Source organism: Equus asinus, chromosome 20, assembly GCF_041296235.1.
Source record: "Equus asinus isolate D_3611 breed Donkey chromosome 20, EquAss-T2T_v2, whole genome shotgun sequence".
NCBI classification, from domain to species: Eukaryota; Metazoa; Chordata; class Mammalia; order Perissodactyla; family Equidae; genus Equus; species Equus asinus.
In genome coordinates this window covers 69,118,770-69,129,163 of record NC_091809.1, presented here as the reverse complement: position 1 = coordinate 69,129,163, position 10,394 = coordinate 69,118,770, and positions in this window count along the sequence as shown.

The window sequence follows — 10,394 nt, the reverse complement described above, 5'->3', positions numbered from 1 at the left end:
TTGTCCTTGGATAAGCCCAGGTCTACCCAATCTGCTCTGTGACTGGATCCTTAGCAGGTCCCTGATCTATGAAGTGAAAAGCATTTGTCCCTTTGTTTTGAAAAGTAAGCTGTAGCGTCAGTTGACATGAGTTCGTAATACCAGTTCAGTCACTCGATAGCCTGAGGTTGTTTGTAGGGAAGTATAGAACTTTGTCTCTGTGAACTTCTCCTCTTTGTTTATTTAAACTGCTGAAGGAGGAATTTGTTTTCCATATCTTTGTTCCCACTTTGCCTCACTGCAAGCATATGATAAAGTTATGTCAAGTCTTTTTCCTAGAATTTCTTCATCCATATTTGAAGGACTGACCTAAATCAACTTATGCAGATATTCGGCAGTTTTAGAAAATGCTCCTTGTATTGAGATTAAATAAAAATCACATCTTATTCACATTGTAATTAACTGTGTACTTGCCCACCTGAACAACACAGTTGAGATCAGTCCAAATCCCATGCCTGAAAAAAAAGAACTTGAATATGAAAGGTAGTTTTAAGTGCTTAGGGTGAAAATGTAATTCCCTGGGGCCGGCCTGGTGGCACAGCAGATAAGTTCGCAGGCTCCGCTTCCGTGGCCCAGGTTCCCCAGTTGGGATCCTGGGTGTGGACCTATGCACGGCTTGTCAAGCCATGCTGTGGCAGGCATCCCACGTATAAAGCAGAGGAAGATTGGCACAGATGTTAGCTCAGGGCCAGTCTTCCTCAGCAAAAAGAGGAGAATGGCAGCAGATGTTAGCTTGGGACTAATCTTTCTGAAAAAAAAAAAAAAACCATGTATATATATATATATATAAATTTTTAAAAATGTTGTTCCATGACATGAGATAATTTTGTGACAGGTAAGCTAGAACCTCCAAGCAATTAAGACTTTGCTCTAAATAGTTGAAAATCTTGGAAACTGGAAGGAATTGCTTTAGAGCTTTAAGGTGCAAATACTTTGTAATTCCTTATTTTTTGTCAAATTAAAGTGGTCTAGAGAGCCTACTTGCCAAATTGAGAGAAGATCCCTTGCCACATGGTGTCACTATTGAATGCTGGTCTTCCACCATCTGACCTGCTAGTTGATACAAGTTGTAGCCAAGTCTCTCTGGCCTGGGACCCAGGACACACTGGCATTGTCCATCGTCGAATGCTGGTCTGTGGAGACTCCGCTTCCTGTGTGTTTGCTCATCTTGCTGCCCCTGCTGCATCCCCCAGGAACTAACTTTGCCCACCCCCAGTTAAATACACAGCCATTCTCCTCACAGGCACTGGGGCAGAGTAGTTTGAGTGTCTGCCCTTGAAGCACCTAGATGACTCTCCAGCTTTCTAGGCTCTTAAAACTCAACCAGGATACAGCCAACTGCTTTCCTTTTAAGCCCCAGAAAATTAAGACGGGTGATTCCACTTACATCCAAGCAATAGGTGTTTCACACTCTCCTCCAAGGGAGTCTTGGAAGTTTGTTTTCCAAGTTAGCCGACCCCTTCCCAGTAACACCTTTTCACAAAAGTTTAATGTTGTCCTTTGTCAAAGAAGGTTGGATTGCCTCCAACAAGGGTCATTCCATGGGGAAAAAAGTGATCCTTTTTTTCTTCTCTTTTTAGAGACAGAAATGGTGTTGGAAGGATGCAGTGTTTTTTGGGTTTTGGTTTTTTTTGTGAGGAAGATTGGCACTGAGCTAACATCTGTTGCTGGTCTTCCTCTTTTTGCTTGAGGAAGATTGTCACTGACCTAACATCTGCACCAATCTTCCTCTATTTTATGTGGGAGGCCACCACAGGGTGGCTTGACCAGTGGTGTTAGGTCTGAAGAACGTGCAAACTTAGCCACTATACCACGGGGCCGGCCCCTCAAGGGGATAATTTTTATGCCTTAACAGTGATCTTTGCCAAAGTGACTCCCTATCACTTTTCCAGCTATAGCAGAGGGAAAAACAATATTCTGTGAAAAGACAATCTAATGCATACACATTTCTTAATTTAAAGTAATGATTCTTATACATAAACAAAGTACCACACATGTCATTTGAGGGACATGGCAAAATCCTCCCTTCTAAGCATATCTCAGTAATTGACTTCCTACAGATTGTTTGTGATTCCTTTACATTATTTAAGACACAGCATCTCTTTAAAGAGATCTCCTTTAGAACAAAGACACCCCTGTACAAATAGTCGTGGTATTAGTACCCGTAGAATAAAAGTTTGATATTTTTCCTTTTGGAACAACAGGCATAAATTGTCTCCAGTGGTGCCATGCCCTAGAATCAAGGAAAAAATGTTTAATGCACTGCAAGTGATGGTAGGGTAACATTCAAGCCTCCAAAATGAGGCCAAGATATACTCCTTTGACCCAGAACATAATATGTGCGCATAATAAGAGGAATTAGATACTTTTCATACATAATCTCATTTAAACATCCCAACAGTCTTATGGGGCAAATAATAGTATTCTAATTCACATGTTAGGAAAACAAGTCTCAAAAATATTAAGTAACTTGCTATGGTTCACACAACTTGTAATTGATGCTGACAGTGTTCAAACACTGGTCAAGCTGGTCACCAAGCTCATGTGCTTCGTCATATGCTATACCCTTTGCTATGGGGAAACATTTCTTTTAATTATAATGACTAAAGATTCTCATTCTTTTATGGTTCATAAACTGCTTTCTTATAAATGATTAAATTTTTGCAACGATCGTATGAGGTATCTGGGACCATTATTATCCCCATTTTAAGATAAAGAAAAAAAAGGTCTGAGAAATTGAGTAACATGACTGAGATCCCTTAGCTAGTAAAGAGTGGAAGATCAAAGTCTAGCTACTTCCAAAGCCTCTATATCTGCACACTTGGACAGACTTAGTCCCACATGGGACTTCTTGAAAGAGAGGTAGCAGTGACAGAGAATTGGGTACTTCAGGCTAAGGCAACCAGAAAAAGTCAAAGGGTAACTGTATGAAATGAAATAAGTGGAAATCATTTTGCTTACAATTTATCTGGTCAATTGTCTATGCAACTTATCCTTAAAACTAGACAGAGGACGTGACTAGATCATCAAAGCAACTAAAAGAAATATTTGGGGACACGAAACAACCATGGTAATTCTGCCAAACAAAAAAGGATAAGGTTAAACATGAAACTGCCTCTTTAGACCAGTAAACACATAAAAGAAAAATAACTATAAAATATAGCCTAGGGTTTTCACAACTTCAATCACAATTCTGGACTAGAATTTTATTCATCACTAAGTTTTAGGACAGAGACACTGGGACAACATGGTGTTGTTTCTGACTCAGTTTTATACATTAACTAAAGGGTTCTGCAGAATTGTCTTGATTTTATTTTTTTGCTTTTGTGTACCTAATTTTTCTTGTGACCTTGCCATGCCATCAAGGCAATGACAAGCCATTCAATTACAAGTGGGCAGGAGCTATTTCCTAGTTTAGAGGGCAGAACACTGGATTGGTTTTCTTGAAGTCATATGATGTGTTTCATTAACTTGGAAAATGGTAGCCATTGCAATACTCCCACTCATCTTCTGAGCAATTAAAGGGAGGCAATGAGGCATATGCTTTTCTCTGTGGTTGAGAAGTAGCTGGACAAATGGAAATTCAGGGTTATCAGAAATAAAAAACATCAAGTTTACCTTTCCTGGTATTTAGTAGACATTTAACAAGCTGTGCCACCTTTCCAGTCAATCATTCACATCCTATACACAAAGAGAGGCAAAAATTAGCATACGTGTTTTGACAAATACTACACATGCATTTAAAGGGCAATCAGAAGAGAAAATATAAAATGGGGAAGGCCCTTGATTCTTCAGGATCTATTATCCCAGTCAGTAAATCTCTCCTGTAACGTTTATGAGGATCTGAGTTTCCCTTCCAAGTCACACTCTTTCTCATTGAAATAATCAGAAAGAAGGTGCCATGGCCATGGCATTGCAGTGCCCAAATCTCTAATCATTAAGACTATTGGGGGGCCGGCCCCTTGGCCGAGTGGTTAAGTTTCACGCTCCACTGCGGCAGCCCAGGGTTCGGATCCTGGGCGCAGATACCGCACTGCTCGTCAGGTCACGTTGAGGTGGCATCCCACATGCCACAACTAGAAGGACTCACAACTAAGATATACAACTATGTGCGGGGAGGGGGGTGGGTTGGGGAGATAAAGCAGAAAGAAAAAAAGATTGGCAACAGTTATTCGCTCAGGTGCCAATCTTTAAAAAAAAAAAAAGACTATTGGCTTCCTCCTACACCATCCACCCAATCAGCTCCCATAAGGCTACTCTTTACCTCTGTCTTGCCATGTCCAATTAAGACCATTCTGTTCCTCTTTTGTACTCTTAGCACCATGCCATTATCTTAGTTTTCCTCCTTTATTTCTAATGGTTTGCTCTCAGTGGCCTTTACCAACTTTTCTTAACCCAGATAACAAATACTAAAATTACTCAAGATGTATTCACAGCCTTAAATTGTCATTTACAATCCTGACTCATTTCTTTAGACCTGTAAATCCATCAGTCGTATGATTCACAGCTTTCTCAAACCAAATTCTTGGTCTCCCACAAACCTCTACACTGCTTTCCTCCTGTTTTGATCATCTCAGTACATTGAACTTCATATCCATTGCTGAATTCTGAAACCGGGGTGATATTCCTAATATATATTCCTCTTTATAGCCCACATCCATTCCATGTGTGTCTCTTTAATTCTACATGCAAGACAATTCTTGAATCTAACCAGTTGTCTTCACCTCCATTGCACCTACCCTGTTACTCTTCTAGTCTGGGTGATTGGCAAAGCCTCTTAATTGGACAAACTATTTAAATGCACTCCCCATTTAGCAGCTGAAAATCTTTCTATAAAGTATAATTCATACCACTCCTCTTTTCTCTCACATTAAAACTTCCCTGTGCAGGCATCTCCTCTTCCCCTGGATAACTCCAAATAGCCTTTTACTTTTCACATCAAATATTACTTCTTCAGATAGACCTTTGCTGGCCTCACAATATAAATTAAATCTTTCTCATTATAATATTTCATAGCACCCCTGTGACACAAATATAACATAAGATGATATCGAATGGTCCTTATCTTGAAATTGGAACTGAAGAGTAAAGCTGAGAAAAGTAGGACTGCAGCCTCACATTCTCAGGAGAGTCGCAGGACGTACTAAAAGGTATTCATGTTAATTCTTTAATCATCAACGCGTCACCAAACTCTTGGGGTAAAAGAGAAGAGGAATAAAATAAGAAAAAAAAAAAGATTTTAAGACTAACTGAGGACAGATTCCCTTCCTTCTTTACAAACAAGTAGAGTTTCTTCTACAACTCCAAGTCAAATGAGGGTTAAAAAGACCATTCGATCACTTCTAAGATTAACGGCAATTAGGTGCTCTGAAAGCACTAAGAACTGCAATACAACTAGATCATGAATAAAATAATATTTAAAGGCATCACATTTCTTTTAGAAATAAGATATATTTCTAATGGTAAATAAATGAAACAAATAAACAAAAAAAATGTGAGCTGAAATAAGAGTTATGGGCTGGTAATTAAAAAGTCAAAGTGCAAGTCTGTGTTTCCAGATGAATGCTGGGTCCTGGACAATAAGACTTGGGTCCTCTGAAGGCCAATGGAGCTAAACCTGACACTTGACATGAAGGGAGTAAGATGCTCAAGAGGTCCCACATTGATTGTACCTTCCTGGAAAAGGCAAACAAAATCTTCTTTGGTGAAAATTGGCTGAATTATAGCAGTTCTTCTAACTGAAGACATTAATCCTCCTCTTCAAATTTTGCCTTCCATTGTGCAGACCCAGGAAGATTCAGAAGCAGCAGAGTGAATTGAAAAAGATGTGTAAGTGAGTAAAAAGGGAGAAGTGTTGTACTGCATATCAGATTGGATGTGAGATTTTGAACTGGACTTGAGATTTTAAGTGGACTAGACTTTCCAATGTCTGAAATGAAACTATTTTAACTTAAAGAGACCTGAAATGTATGGATTTGCCTGAGATGTTATCAGTGACTGGGAAAGAGTGATTCAACAGAGTGTGTTTAATTCCAGTAGTGGGAGAAGAATAAGCCCTTATCCTAGTTGTGTCCAATCAAGGTCTGTCCATTCAACAAACTGTTACATAGAGGTAACAGAAAAAAATTAGCCTCAAGTCAAGTTCTTATGAAAGTGGCCTTTCACATTTCTATTTCTCTAATCAGTTACAAAAGGTCTGTCCCCCGTGGCCAAGAGATCTACTTCAGTAGCCCAGGGTCTCCGCTGGTTCATATCCTGGCGAGGACGTGGCACTGCTCATCAGGCCATGCTTAGGTGGTGTCCCACGTAGCACAACCAGGGGGACCTACAACTAGCATATACAACTAGGTACTGGGGGGCTATGGGGAGGAGAAAAAACAAAAGAAGATTGGCAACAGATGTTAGCTCAGGTGCCAATCTTAAAAAAAAAAAAAGAAAAAAGAACAGGAAAAACAAAACAACGATATAACTTAAAGTAGTGGAGACCCAGATGTGTTTCCTCCATCATCTGCTGAATGTAAAGCCATAATCTTAGCTTACTCATAGAAGCTAAGTCATTTGGTCAAGGTTGCGGTTTTAGTTATATATCGCTGCATATCAAACTAGCATCAAATGCTATGGCTTAAAACAATTATTTATCAATGCTCATGCTGCTGTGGATTGGGAAAGGCTCAGCTGGGTAGTTGTTCTGCTGTTCTTGTTTGGGGTCTCACATGGTTGCAGTCAGATGGCAGCTGAGGCTGAACATCCACGTGGTTTCCCCATATGACTAGATTTGGGCTTCTTTGCAGAGGAGAAGGATTTTAGAGAGGTGGAGCCCCATTGTCCAAGTTCTTATAAAGGCTTTGCTTGCGTTGCACTTGCTAACATTCCATTGGTCCAGGCAAGCCACCTGAACAAGACCAGAGATAATGTAATTAGGAGCTATACGAGGATATGAATGTCAGATTGCATGCTCATTGGACTTCCAATGAAACATTATACTGCAGTTACGCAGTCACAGACAGAGCTCAAGTTGAACTCAGATTTGTTAGACTCCAAGGTTATCACACCACTACAGTACAATGGCTTCTCGGTCATTATGTGGTGCTTTTCCCATTGTAACTTGAAAGTCTAGTAATAATAAGAGATAAGTAAAGTTTGAGAAAAAAAATTGTCTCTAAGTACCACTGTTTTTTTGTTTCCTACAATTCTGCTTTCTTGACTATGGCTTGAATATATTGCTCATACTAGGTCTAGCCAAAGCAGACTCCAGGGTCACTTTCCTTAGGATTCTAGTAATCATGCTCTCTTTTCCTGTATTTTTCTTGCCTCTATTACTATAACTCTAAATTCTGATGATAAAACAGATGAGGAGCAATATTTCCCTTGGTGAAGACCGCTTCTCATCCACATGCCCTGCATAACAAAAACTTGTAGGCACGTGCATGCACACGCACATTACAGTGTTTGGTACCCAGAGAACCATTTTACTAAATAATTTATACATTTCCTAACTACAAGGTTGTAATATCTCCATTCTGTAGATGCCTTAGAAATGTTAAACTTAATGATATGACACCACTGCACAAGATTATTTCTAAGACTAGCCTTAAAGTAGCCTTAGTGAAATGACTTAAATGCACTATGTTTAAAATTTTTGAAAGGAATGTTCCCAATAAGGAGCAGGAGAACTTAGATCCATTCATAAAGGCATCACCTTCATATGAAAATAATGAATAGAGGAAACGGTATGGGACATATTTCAGCAAAAGCTAGTCAATGACATGATATATTCTGGCAAACCCAAAGTTTAGGAAATGAGGCAGTATTCTAGCAAGATTAGGTAGTATTTGATATTTTTTCAGGTGTGAAAGACTTTAATGGAAGAAAAGTATGGACCGACTTCTAAACTTAAGATAAAACTTTGAGCTTTATGAATGTGTCACATTAGAAATAACATTAACTTTGCTCTAATTTCTACGCACTGAGTCTACTTTAGTACTTCTTGAAATTACAGAAAACAGTCTTCTCTATTTATTTTCCTTTCTCTAACATGGATATTCTTTCTGTGTCACTGATTATAATAATTACGTAGATTCATATTAGAATCTATGGCCCTTGAATATCAAAGAGCATCCAATATGCTTCTTGAAATAATCATTACATAACACTGAAGATTGATACAACACATTTAGATTATATGATAGGTGGGCTGTTTCTAAGAAAGCTATTAGCATTATAGCTTCTTAATCACTGTATAACATTGAGCTAACAAAAGAGTTTACCTAGTCTTCAGTGTTGCAGATATGAAATTTATATTTGCAAACAGAGTATCTGCTAGGGTAGGATAGTATATTAATTTCTGTATGTCCCCAGCTCTGAGCATGCTCCTGGCACTTCTCAGGAAGTTAGCAAAATTAGATCTATTTTGTTGTTTTTGTTAAAGAGTTTGCTTAACATCCCTGGAAATGATCAGTTCAATGCTAGGAAATAGATAAATGATCTACACACTCCATAGATGATCCATTTATATTCTATATGACAAAGAAAATTCCAATATTTAATCAGAAAATGAACAACATGGCCTTTTTGATTACACAACTTGGTTTTGGAAAAGATAGAAAACAAGCTTCATAGATAGCAATTAGGTAGCTCATTCAACACAATATAGTATCGATTAGAAATAGCACTGCCTAATTTGCAGTTGTGCGAGTTGGTTTTGTCACCTTCCTTTTACTAGTAACACCAGGCAAATATATGCTGCTGGCTTAAATTCCCAGGAAGAAACAATTTGATTAACTGAGAAACTAGTTAAAGGCAGAAGGCTATGAGTGCCTGTTATAGAGACAATTGAATCTCCTTAATTAAGAGACTAAAAAAGTTCCCCAATCACTTTGGAAAAACTTACATATGTTAGTGACAGACCAAAAGAGTCATAAATAAAGACAAGTTGAACCAATCCGTCAGAATTTACTTATGTCCACAGGAAATCTATTAAAATATCCTCTATCTGAAACACACAACTTTAGGAAACTAAGGATTTTCCTGGATCTGTTTAAATGTCAATTTATAAAAATATTCCAAGAGTTTTTTCCTCTACTCTAGATTTTTCTCCTGAGATAATTAGTGACAAGTAGATTTATTTTATAAAAATATATCTCTTAAGTGTGTCTTTCTAATTTAAACCTGGTTATTTTAAAAAGGATTTCCTGAATGACTGCTTTTTCTAAAAAAAATTCCCTAACATCTTAAATCCCTCACAACAAGCTAGATTTTAACATATCTTTAAAAATATATTTCACTTTTCTGCAAACTTCTTAATCTTTTGGATTTCTCACTTAGGTGAAGTTCTGGGAAATTTTTCCTTTACCTTCTAAGTTTACTCTGTTCTGTTATCACTAAAGATATGCTAGTATAACATTTTATCACATTTCATTCAATGCGTGATAACGCGGCATTGGGACATTTTGACATCTGAATTAAACATTGGTGATAAGTCAATTGCTGTTCTCCTACAAACACATATGCATGAACTCAACACAGCACCCTCTTCTGGACCCTATTCCTCTGACCACATTCCCAGTCCTTCTCCTAACTCACTTCCGTCTGGTTTTCACCTCTATGCTAGTTTTCCTCACACTCCAGTGTGTGCTTCTTTAGCATACTATGCTCCCCTTTTTAAGATTTCAACAGAACTATTTAAATTCTGCATTTGCTGGTTGACTCTAGCCGCCACATGAGGGAAAGTTCCATGTTAGTCAGTTATCTGGGGGAGTAGACTTTTAGAAAATGTGTTTCGTGTCTATGACCGACACTGGGGAGGATAGGACAAAATAACAAAATTTTTCTTCAAGAAGTTCTTCTTCTGTGTTCTCCTTCCACTGCATCCCTCTCCAGACAACCCGGAGCGCAAATGGAAAAGGCAGGTATGACCTCGTCCTGTCGTTTCTCTCTACATCTAAAAGTCCAGCTCTCCAGCAGAAAAATGGCTGATTAATGAATTTGGCCACCTGACAGGTTAAGATTAATTACACAAAATGCGAAGCTGTTTGTTTCTAGGCAAACAGCCTTCTTCAGGCAACAATTTATTTTATGTTAACCTGGAAAAAACCTTGTTGTTTAGACTTTTTTTTAAAGATAGTGAACAAAGAGATCATAATATACTGTACTAAATCAAGGAAGACAATTCCCTGAAAATACTTTCCTAATAGTCTGTTTTCTATAAAAGTCTTTCTCTAATTGATATGCTATTGTTTTTAAACTCTATGGCTATTATTTATTTATTTATTTATCTATTTCTTTATTTCTCTTTTATTTTTTTTGAGGACAATTGGCCCTGAGCTAACATCCATACCCATTTTCCTCTACTTTGT